Genomic DNA, 11,936 nt, shown 5'->3' with positions numbered 1-11,936 from the left:
CTGAATGAGTCAACCTAGCCTAAAGGCTTGATATTATCCTGTTTCTGTGGAAATAGGCACACATTTCAATGTCAACTAGCATGCTTACACGGCATGGGTGTACAATTGGTAACGTTAGCCAATATTGGAAGACATCCCAAAACATAAGATTCCCCAACTATTGCTAACTAATACCTTAGTTCAATTTTAGTACAAGGCAAAAGTTTGTTTGTCCCCGTGAGAGAGTTTTTTTGTTTACCATGCATTGTATTTAGCATGTACAGTTTCACTCATTATGTCTGTTTGTTCCAATGTTTTTGTGTTTATGTGTACTGGACAGTCGAGCATATGGACAAAGATGAAGGAACTAAGCACAGTTTTTTTTTGTTTGCATATGGCCATGTTTGTGCCTGTGTGTGTACACACTGATATGTGTGTTTCTTTGTGTGTGTGTGTGTGTGTGTGAATAGGGATTATTTAGATTCAGATGATAATAGCCTCTGTAATTAACAATACCAGAGTGCACTTCGGGGATAAGAATATGAATCCATTGTTGTTTAGGAACAACATGAAAGAAAAAGGTAATCTTGAGCAAATGATAGACCTGTAATTGCCATACCTGAGAGTGTTGAGGAGATATTCTCTGAGCTAGTTAGGCGCCCCAGGTGAGACCACAGAAGAGAACAGTGGGGTTGGCTCTCCGGCATCCCCCCGTCTCTCCTCACACCACATTAAACAAGCACGAGAACAGACAAACAGACAAATTAGATTGAGGAACTTCCAAATCAACATCTGAAGTGCTTTTGCATTTCAAGTATCCATTGTTTATCGAGGTCAGAGTGATTTTGGGGGAAGGATTTGGGATGAAAAGAAAAGCACTCAAGAAGTTGCGTCAAGAGCTTGTTTTTTCAGATTCGACTTCAAAAGCGTTTATTAACTTCCATGGCCTCGTCAAACAACTTTAACCCAATAAACTAAACATCCATCACCAAGTGGTACCATAAACCTCTCTTCACCTGTTTAATATGGCTCTGTCGCTACCCCCATTTTTCAACTCTTCCACCGTGTATTTCGTCATGACTACACTTTTCCACGGTTGTCCCCTGGCCCTCTCCGCCCACTCCCCCATCCTCTCCCTCTGGGGACAGCGCTGAGATCCACCAGGTGTAGGACTGTCTCGCTGCTCAAACCTGACAGCCAGACCATCAATTTATCCCTGCCTTTCACCCTATTCGAAGTTCTCTGTCTCCAGCCCTCCCCGCCTCTCATCTTTCCTCTCCTGTACTGTATGATCTCTGCAAGGTTAGACCACGGGTTGTTCCACATTTGTCAGAATGCCTTCAAAAAGTACATCCCCTAGCCACCGTACTGTACAGCCCTTAACACTCTGCAGTCCCTCCTTCAAAGACACGCGGCAGACAATTCGCTTTCCTCGTGTTCATATTACAACAGGTCAAAGTTGGGGTCAGACCTCGGAGGTCGGCCTGGCTTGTCTGAGGGTGTAGTGGTCTCTGATCAGAGGGTCCGGTTGAGTCTTTATGGGGGACTGCCTGGGAGTACTGGGAATACTTGTCCTGGTGGTTCTCGTCTCCGGTGCTGAGCAACTCTCTAATTGGTTTTCCTATGGGGCCAGGTAAAGTGCCACGGTGTGTGGTTTGTTGGTGCATGTTTGTGTGTGTGAGTGTGTGTGTGAGTGTGAGGACAGAGCACTTGGTCTGGCTTTGTCTGCGCCCGTCATACTGCAGAGCCCAACCACACACTGAATACTCAGTCTGTTCAACTGGCCTCCTTGCACTGACCCTGGAATCAACAATGACAACAAAAGGTGTTGTGTCTTCTGTTTTCATGAAATCTCATTTCAAGACTTTGCTTTCTCCTTGAATCATTTTCCTGAAAATATAGACCGGAAACCTATGCTACATAGAACAGAGAATTGCACTGAAAATGTAGTTGAATTGTGTGTGTGTGTGTGGATGAAGTCAGAGAAAAAAAATCAGCCCATGACCTTCCCTGCTTTGTCGATTAGACAATTTATATTCACTTTATCAGGTTCTCTGAGACATGGATTTCTTATGCTCTATGCAACATCAAAATCATGAATATTTTACTTTCTTGAACTATTTTCAATTTTAAAAGATTTCAATATTATTTAATTGATCAGCATTTGATGACAGAAACTGACTCTGAATGATAATTCTAAAACATATAGAGGTACAGTAGTTAATTTCATGCCCCATAGTCATGAATTCTCATGGAATTATATTCAGGACTGTAATGTAAGGTTATACAATTAGAAATAATATTGGTATGGAAGCTATAACTTGCCTACGATTTTTGCTGCACTCGAGTAGGGTCTTAAGCATAATTAATTGATGTGCATATATGTAACATCAAAAATAAGCAAAATAAATTAATCAAGCTAAAAAAACTATTGCCAAATGGAGTGAAAATATTTGGCTTGTAACAAGACAGAAGAGATTATTACAAAAACGGCTAACACCATGAAAAATCTGAACAAGTCTGGTTTTCCTGTTTGCATACCTAAAAATCATATTGTCTCTAAGAATCAAGTTGGGTCTGAATTAGACTATGCAGTTTGTTTTCAGAATTCTCTTGTTTGAAGCATTTTTTCCCTAAAGTTTCTTATACCAATACTGTACAGTATACACTCACCTAAAGGATTATTAGGAACTCCATACTAATACTGTGTTTGACCCCCTTTTGCCTTCAGAACTGCCTTAATTCTACGTGGCATTGATTCAACAAGGTGTTGAAAGCATTCTTTAGAAATGTTGGCCCATATAGATAGGATAGCATCTTGCAGTTGATGGAGATTTGTGGGATGCACATCCAGGGCACGAAGCTCCCGTTCCACCACATCCCAAAGATGCTCTATTGGGTTGAGATCTGGTGACTGTGGGGGCCATTTCAGTACAGTGAACTCATTGTCATGTTCAAGAAACCAATTTGAAATGATTCTAGCTTTGTGACATGGTGCATTATGACATGGTGCATTATCCTGCTGGAAGTAGAATGGGTACATGGTGGTCATAAAGGGATGGACATGATCAGAAACAATGCTCAGGTAGGCCATGGCATTTAAACGATGCCCAATTGGCATTAAGGGGCCTAAAGTGTGCCAAGAAAACATCCCCCACACCATTACACCACCACCACCAGCCTGCACAGTGGTAACAAGGCATGATGGATCCATGTTCTCATTGTGTTTACGCCAAATTCTGACTCTGGAGACTACCATCTGAATGTCTCAACAGAAATCGAGACTCATCAGACCAGGCAACATTCTTCCAGTCTTCAACTGTCCAATTTTGGTGAGCTTGTGCAAATCGAGCCTCTTTTTCCTATTTGTAGTGGAGATGAGTGGTACCCGGTGGGGTCTTCTGCTGTTGTAGCCCATCCGCCTCAAGGTTGTGCATGTTGTGGCTTCACAAATGCTTTGCTGCATACCTCGGTTGTAACGAGTGGTTATTTCAGTCAAAGTTGCACTTCTATCAGCTTGAATCAATCGGCCCATTCTCCTCTGACCTCTAGCATCAACAAGGCATTTTCGCCCACAGGACTGCCGCATACTGGATGTTTTTCCCTTTTCACACCATTCTTTGTAAACCATAGAAATGGTTGTGCGTGAAAACCCCAGTAACTGAGCAGATTGTGAAATACTCAGACCGGCCCGTCTGGCACCAACAACCATGCCACGCTGAAAATTGCTTAAATCACCTTTCTTTCCCATTCTGACATTCAGTTTGGAGTTCAGGAGATTGTCTTGACCAGGACCACAGAAAATGTAATGCCTGAGCTTCCTGGGGGTCCCTGGGCCTTACCTGATTTGAGTTCAATATATTGATTATTTTACATCAATAAGCCTGGTTATAAGAACCTCACTAATAATGCAAAATTCAAGAATATATCCCTAATTTTCTACCACCTTGAGGAAGTTAACTGAATGAAATAGCAACACCAGCTCTACCTTTACAGCGCATTTGCTATACTCACTTTCACTTTTGGTTGATTACTTTACAAAAGCAAGTTTATTTATATAGCACAATTCATACATAGAAGCAATTCAATGTGCTTTAATAAAAAATACAATAGAATAAAAAACAAATACTCAAATGAAAACATCAAAAACACCATCATAATAAGAGAACATAGAATAAGAAAATAGAAATAGAATAAAAATGGGATAAAAGCATAGGAGGCTATAAAAGCTGTAAGGCTAAACAGTGTGGTTAAGTTTAAGTGCTCAGTCATAGGCGCGTGAAAAGAGAAGTGTTTTTAACCTGGATTTAAAAATGGTTTGGGGCATTCTGGTAGTTTATTCCAGTTGTGTGCAGCATACCTGCTAAACACATCTTGACCATGTTTAGTTTGGACTCTGGGCTCTACAAGCAGACCTGTGTTCATGGATCCATGAGCCCTGCTCGTTTTATATTCTTCAAACATATCAGAAATGTATTCTGGGCCTAAACCATTCAGTGATTTATAAACTAAAAGCACCACTTTAAAATCTATTCAGTAACTGACTGGAAGCCAGTGCAAAGATTTAAGAACCGGAGTGATCTTTAAAATAACGTAAAAAGCTATTTAAATTGCACAATTATTCCCTACGCTATTCAGTGCTTGTTTTCTTGCTTGAACAGACATTTTGTCAACTGAATAAGCAGTAACCAGGAAATTACGAAGGGATTTCACTTACCCATGTCTGCATTTTATTTTTTTTGAAGAGAGATGATCACATGTCTGTGTTATCATGAGACCAGGAAGGAGGGTGCAGCGCTTCCATTTGACCAATAGAAATTCTGCATTCTAGGATGTGCTTTTGTATGCACCCCAGATAAGTTCTGGTGCAAAAGCTTTGTGAAACACTACCACTCCATTATCACTACAGACTTGGACATTTTCTGATATTGCAGAGCAAAAACTGGAAGAAATGCCCCTTTGACGCAAACACTAAATACAATTTCACTCTGTCACCATAGATTTCCTACTAACACAACTGAGCTTTACCATCACTTAGCTATTGAGTATAGCCAGCTGACTATAATATTGAAAGTCACCCCCACCCCACCACCACCAAGATGTATATAATACGATATAACTCATAAAAGTATTATGTTCTTTGTTGGGTGGCTTGGTGATTGTTTTTGTTTTGGAGGAGGTTTATCAAGTGTAAAATAGTGGGCCCTGTCAGAAAAAGGTTAGGAACCCCTTGCTCTAGCACATCAGCGGGGCAGAAGTATAGGACTAAATTATGTTTGGTTTGGGGTTTTACATTTCAATTTAGCCTTAGGCCTGAGAGCCATTAATGCTTAATCTGAATCCTGGTAAGTGCAGAAAAAGCAGGCAGTATTAGCATCACATCACACCCACACGTACACAGAGCTTCTCTCCATAATGGAGAAACTGCTTCTCATTACTGGCCATTAGATTTGTATTATGTTCATTTGAAATGGCAATACATCTCATATTCACAAAATGGAGAGAGCTACGAAGCAGAGAAATGACACCTGACGCATCACAGGATTTTCAAAAAACGTGCACGTGCATGGACTCACACGTATGTTCACAAGATATTGTTAGATTACTGGAGTGCTAATGAGTTTTAGCTAGATGACTACGATTCAAACATTCCTGTCACATGGGGACAGCAGTACAAACTCAAATCAGGACTGACTGAGAAAAGGAACAGGAAACTCCAGCCAGCCTGATGTCCGTGCGTCCATATTGAGTATTTCTTCCTGATGGACACAGCACATTAACTGGCTCATTATCTATTTCCCACCATATGGACTTGGGCAGGGGTGGGTCACCACCGAACCACCCTGCACTGCTCTGCCTAATTATAACAATTATGCCATCTCCATCACGAGGGCCAGTTACACAAAATGGTGTCACGGCCTTCCCAAGATTGGTGTCACCGTGCCCAGACTATGAGAGCCTGAGAGAGGTGCCCGGTGGCACTCGGCAGGCCCCTTGGAGCTCACAGAGCAATTACCCTGGGTGAGGGGAGAGAAGACGGAGAGAGGGCAGAGGAGGGGGACAGCTAAACCAGGCTAGCCAGAGATTAGGGAATCCTCTGTGTTAATGTAGGTGACATTTAGAGACCAATCCCCTTTTCCACCTCTGGAAAGTCAGAACTGAAGTGATGTTGCCATGAACTGCACTGGTCTGCATGAGAAAGACAGCCGAGATACATCATATTACAGAAACAGCAGGCCGTCATAGATGAGAGTGCCAGTGAGCAGGCTGTGGAGGCTTTCTGTAGTTTCATATTTGACATATAGTCAAAACGGAACTTACTTTGCAAAATCGCAAACACAGAGCCCAACATGAACACAAAGATGTGAGCGATCATTCAATACCAAGGGTATTGTGGAAATTATATAAAATGTAATTGTTAACCAGACATCCGCATACAGGTTAGGATTACACTCAAGCAATTAGGTCAAACTCAGTGTTGTTTGGATATAAACCCTTCCGTCCATTGATCTTTTATATGCAGCACAAGCATTGGTCAGAATTCCCTTTTTTCTCTACAGTAATATTCATCCTCCTTCTTCATACCTCGCTCTCGGTGCTCAGCCCTTAATGTTCTTTAGCAGAGTCCTTGAGTCTTAAATTAAGCCTGGTGCCTACAAATCGATAGCCTCGCTGCAGGTATATGCAGACAGAAAACCCCCCGAAAAAATCAGTTTTCCTCTGCTCTGAATAAAACAAACTAGGTTGAGAGTGGGGCGCGCCGAAGCCACCATTGGTGCACTCCATTCGTTAAACCACTCTGGAAGCATATTATTGACCAAGACATGCTGTAAAGCAAAAACTGGGATCAAGCTGTGCTATCTCAGAGACCGCCTTCCAAAAAACAACCGCCTATTGATCCGTGTGTAAACTAAACAAGCAGAAAACTGGGGGTCGTTATCATGGTAAATAATCGTGGCGAGTGTCTCTCTGCTGTGGTTTCTTCAATCTTTTTATAAATAGATTGAAATCAAAGATGTAAAGCCCTACTATCATGATTCTGTGCTCTAACCATGCTGGGAGAAATATATGGCTGTGTTCACACAGGCAGCACAATTCAGATTTATTTTCAGTAATTGGTCATTTGTCCAGTAAAATGAGCTCTGAAAAAGAACCTGTCTCAATGCAGTCTAAGATAAAATCTGGAGCATTATTGGAGACAGGAAATTTGAAGCAAAATTAAAGCCAGTCAACAGAAACGTTTTAGTCGACAAAAACTGATTATACTTATTATTTTTCCACTGTATCAGTTTGACTATAACAAAGAAAACTGGCTGATCTAAAACCCAATTTCCAAAGAAGTTTTGACACTGTGTAAAATGTAAATAAAAACAGAATGCAATGATGTGCAAATCATTTAAACCCTAAATTCAATAGAAAGTAGTACAAAGACAACCAATCAAATGTTGAAACATTTGATTGTTTTTTGAAAAATGCTTTGAATTTGATGCCAGCAATGCATTTTAAGAAAGTTGGGGCAGAGGCAACAAAAGACTGGAAATGTTGTGTAATGCTGAAAAAAACAAACCTGGTGGAATATCACACTAACTAATTAGGTAAATTTGCAACAGGTCAGTAACATGATTGGGTATTGAAAAGATAATTCCAGAGAGGATGGGTCTGTCAGAAGTGAGGATGGGTAGAAATTCACCACTCTGTGAGCAATAGGCATATAGTGCAACAATTTAAGAATAAGATTTCTCAACATAAAATTGCTAAAACTTTGGGGATATCATCAGCTACGGTACATAATATCATTAAAAGATTCAGAGAATCCAGAGAAATCTTTGTATGCAAGGGACGAGGCCAAAAATCACAATTGGGTGGCCATAATCTTCAGGCCTTGTATTAAAAACAGACAGTACTCTGTAGTGGAAATCATTCCATGGGCTCAGAAAATCTTCAGAAAACCATTGTCTGTGAACACAGTCAAGACTGCATCCACAAATGCATGTTAAAACTTTACCATGCAAAGAAGAAATCATACAGAAAAACGATCCAGAACCACCGTCACCTTCTCTGGGCCCAAGGTCATTTAAGATGGACTGAGGAGAAGTGGGAAACTGTCCTGTGGTTTGACAAATAAAAATGTGAAATTATTTTTGTAAATCACGGATAGTATGGGGTGCATTAGTGCACATAGCATTGGTGACTTGCACATCTGTGAGGGCACCATTAAGCCTGAACAACATTTTTGGTTTTGGAGCAACATATGCTGCCATACAGAGATACAATGTCTTTTTCATGGCTCCGTAGTAAAAGAGTCTGGGTGCTAAACTGGCCTGCCTGCAGTCCTGACCCACTGAAAACATTTGGCACATTATGATACTTAGAATACGACAAAGGAGACCCGGAACTGTTGAGCAGCTGAAATCTTACATCAAGCAAGAGTGGGAATACATTTCACTTTCAAAACTAAAGCAATTGGTCTCAGTTCCCAAATGCTTGCAGATTATTGCTAAAAGAACACAACCTAGTGGTAAACATGCCCCTGTCCCAACTTTTTTGAAAGGTGTTGTTGGCATCAAATTCAAAATGGGCATGTATTTTTCCATAAATAATAAAATTTCTCAGTTTCAACATTTGATATGTGGACTTAGTACTATTTTCAATTAAATACAGGGATACATTATTTGCACACCATTGTATTCTGTTTTTATTTGCATTTTACTGTGAGCAGTGATCCAACATTTTTGGAAATGGGGTTGTATATTCTATAGATCTTCCAACATCTTAAATTTTACAATCTTTGACAGAGATTGTTTTCATATTATAATTTCCTTGAATCCATTCAATACTTGGCCAACTAAATATTCATACAAAATATATTCTTACTCCCATGTGCCACATGCAAATATTATGTTAGCTTTTCCAAAAGCTTCAAAACTGTCAATCATGATGTTTGCAGTAGTCCAACTAACAGAAGAAACCAACAAACAACCTCAAGTACAGGAACATTCAATACTGCAACAATGAAGGTTGGTTGACGCGCAGGCGCGCCAGTGAGAAGTTAAGTGAATTCACTGCTCTGTAACCGTAGAATATAGATGCTTCATTCTCCTTCCACGTTAATATGGATATTCTGCTGCAAATTACAACGTTTCATTTGTGTACCTTCGTCAACCAGGAGCCCCACAATCGCAATCACAAAACCTCTAGTTGACGCGCCGGTGTGTCCAGTTCACACATGTTTATTCATTGCTCTGGAATGGTAGAAGTTAGAGGCTTAATTTCTTTTCCACTGGAACAACGATATTCCGCTGCAAACAATAATGGCTCGTTTGTGTACTTTCGTAAACCAGAAGCCCCGCAATCGTGATCACAAATATCGATCACCTATAGTCTATAGGATTTCAGCAGCAGCCCAAACTAATTATACATGATCTTTTTCTGTTGATTAGAAGTCTACAATACATAAACCAATCACAAACTACAGTAAAACAACCAATGCGAAGTCTATCCATGTCACCCCTTTCCCCAAAAGAAAGAGAAAGAGTGAGCAAGCACCAGGGGGGAGAGGCGCGTGTTGCACTTACCATGCTCCCAATAAAGTCATTATGCACTTGGATTGCATTGAAGGAGAACAGGTATTTGATACACTGCTGATTTTGCAGGTTTTCCCACTTAAAAAGCATGTAGAAGTATATAATTTTTATCATAGGTACTCTTCAACTGTGAGTGACAGAATATAAAACAAAAATCCAGAAAATCACATTGTATGATTATTAAGTAATTAGTTTGCATTTTATTTTATGACATAAGTATTTGATAAATCAGGAAAGCAGAACTTAATATTTGGTACAGAAATCTTTGTTTGCAATTACAGAGATCATATGTTTCCTGTAGTTCTTGACCAGGTTTGCACACACTGCAGCAGAGATTTTGGCCCACTCCTCCATACAGACCTTCTCCAGATCCTTCAGGTTTCGGGGCTGTCGCAGTGGCAATATGGACTGTCAGCTCCCTCCAAATGTTTTCTATTGGGTTCAGATATTGAGACTGGCTAGGCCACTCCAGGACCTTGAGATGCTTCATACGGAGCCACTCTTTAGTTGCCCTGGCTGTGTGTTTTGGGTGGTTGTCATGCTGGAAGACCCAGCCACAACCCATCTTCAATGCTTTTACTGAGGGAAGGAGGTTGTTGGCCAAGAACTTGTGATATATGGCCCCATCCATCCTCCCCTCAATACGGTGCAGTCGTCCTGTCCCCTTTGCAGAAAAGCATCCCCAAAGAATTATGTTTCCACCTCCATGCTTCACAGTTGGGATGGTGTTCTTGGGGTTCATCTTTCTTCTTCCTCCAAACACGGCGAGTGGAGGTTAGACCAAAAAGCTCTATTTTTGTCTCATCAGACCACATGACCTTCTCCTCTGGATCATCAAGATTGTCATTGGCAAACTTCAGACAGGCCTGGACATGCGCTGCAGGATTTTAATCCATGACGGCGTAATGTGTTACTAATGGTTTTCTTTGAGACTGTGGTCCCAGCTCTCTTCAGGTCATTGACCAGGTCCTGCCGTGTAGTTCTGGGCTGATCCCTCACCTTCCTCATGATCATTGATGCCCCACAACGTGAGATCTTGCATGGAGTCCCAGACCGAAGGAGATTGACCATCATCTTGAACTTCTTCCATTTTCTAATAATTGCGCCAACAGATGTTGCCTTCTCACCAAGCTGCTTGCCTATTGTCATGTAGCCCATCCCAGGCTTGTGCAGATCTACAATTTTATCCCTGATGTCCTTACACAGCTCTCTGGTCTTGGCCATTGTGGAGAGGTTGGAGGTTGGAGTTTGTTTAATTTTGTTTGATTGAGTGTGTTGATAGGTGTCTTTTATACAGGTAACGAGTTCAAACAGGTGCAGTTAATACAAGTAATGAGTGGAGAACAGGTGGGCTTCTTAAAGAAAAACTAATAGGTCTGTGAGAGCCGGAATTCTTACTGGTTGGTAGGTGATTAAATACTTATGTCATGCAATAAAAAGGTAAATTAATTATTTAAAAGTCATACAATGTGATTTTCTGGATTTTTAGAATTTCTATATATATATTTTTTTTTTTATTCTGTCTCTCACAGTTGAAGTGTACCTATGATAAAAAGTACACACCTCTACATGCTTTGAAAACCTGCAAAATCGGCAGTGTATCAAATACTATCTGCAGTGTATCAAATAGTTTTACACCCTAAGCTCTGGCCAAGCCACTCCCTCAGGGCAATCCCTTATCTTAAATGCTAGTACAATTCACAAAAGCTGCCCCCTCAGTCCTTAATTTAGTTTAAGAGGGCAAGTGAACATCTTTGCTCACTTGCCCATCACCCATATTTCAATGCAAACTGTAGTCACTAGATTTGAGTGTCAGACTCGGACTGTCTACTTAGTGTTTAAAATGTAGCCACTATGGCAGGGCACCACTCCGGTCCTGGACACTTCTGTTTTTGGTTAAATGCACTCTCCTGGTGTCCCAGATCGGAATCATTACGTTATTACAAAGAGAAGATGAAAACCATAAGGGTTTTGACCCTCCAGAACAGTAGATGAATAGTCCGGTCCCACAGTCTACCTATTCAGTCTTTAATTCTCCAGTGGACTGTTCAATGTGTGCTAGGCTATGAGCCATGATATTGAGACAGTAAATGTCACAAATGTGCAGATGTCCCCCATAGTAACCAATTAAACAGTGTCCAGGATTCATCTACAGCGCTAGTGGTGTAAGCATGCACCCTGCCATGAAACTTTCAGCCTAATTTGCTTCCATGTGACTCCACAACTCAGTGAGACAGACACTGTTCAAACAGTATCCTGAGGCTAGATCTAGAGGTAATGCAGTTTTATAGGAGAGGATCCTAAAATCCACTACCTCTAATGGTTCAGGAGATGCATAGAATGATCCCACAAAAATGGCATGAGTGTCCATAT

This window comes from Esox lucius, chromosome 6 (genome assembly GCF_011004845.1).
Source record: "Esox lucius isolate fEsoLuc1 chromosome 6, fEsoLuc1.pri, whole genome shotgun sequence".
NCBI lineage: Eukaryota > Metazoa > Chordata > Actinopteri > Esociformes > Esocidae > Esox > Esox lucius.
This window is presented reverse-complemented; position numbering follows the sequence as displayed.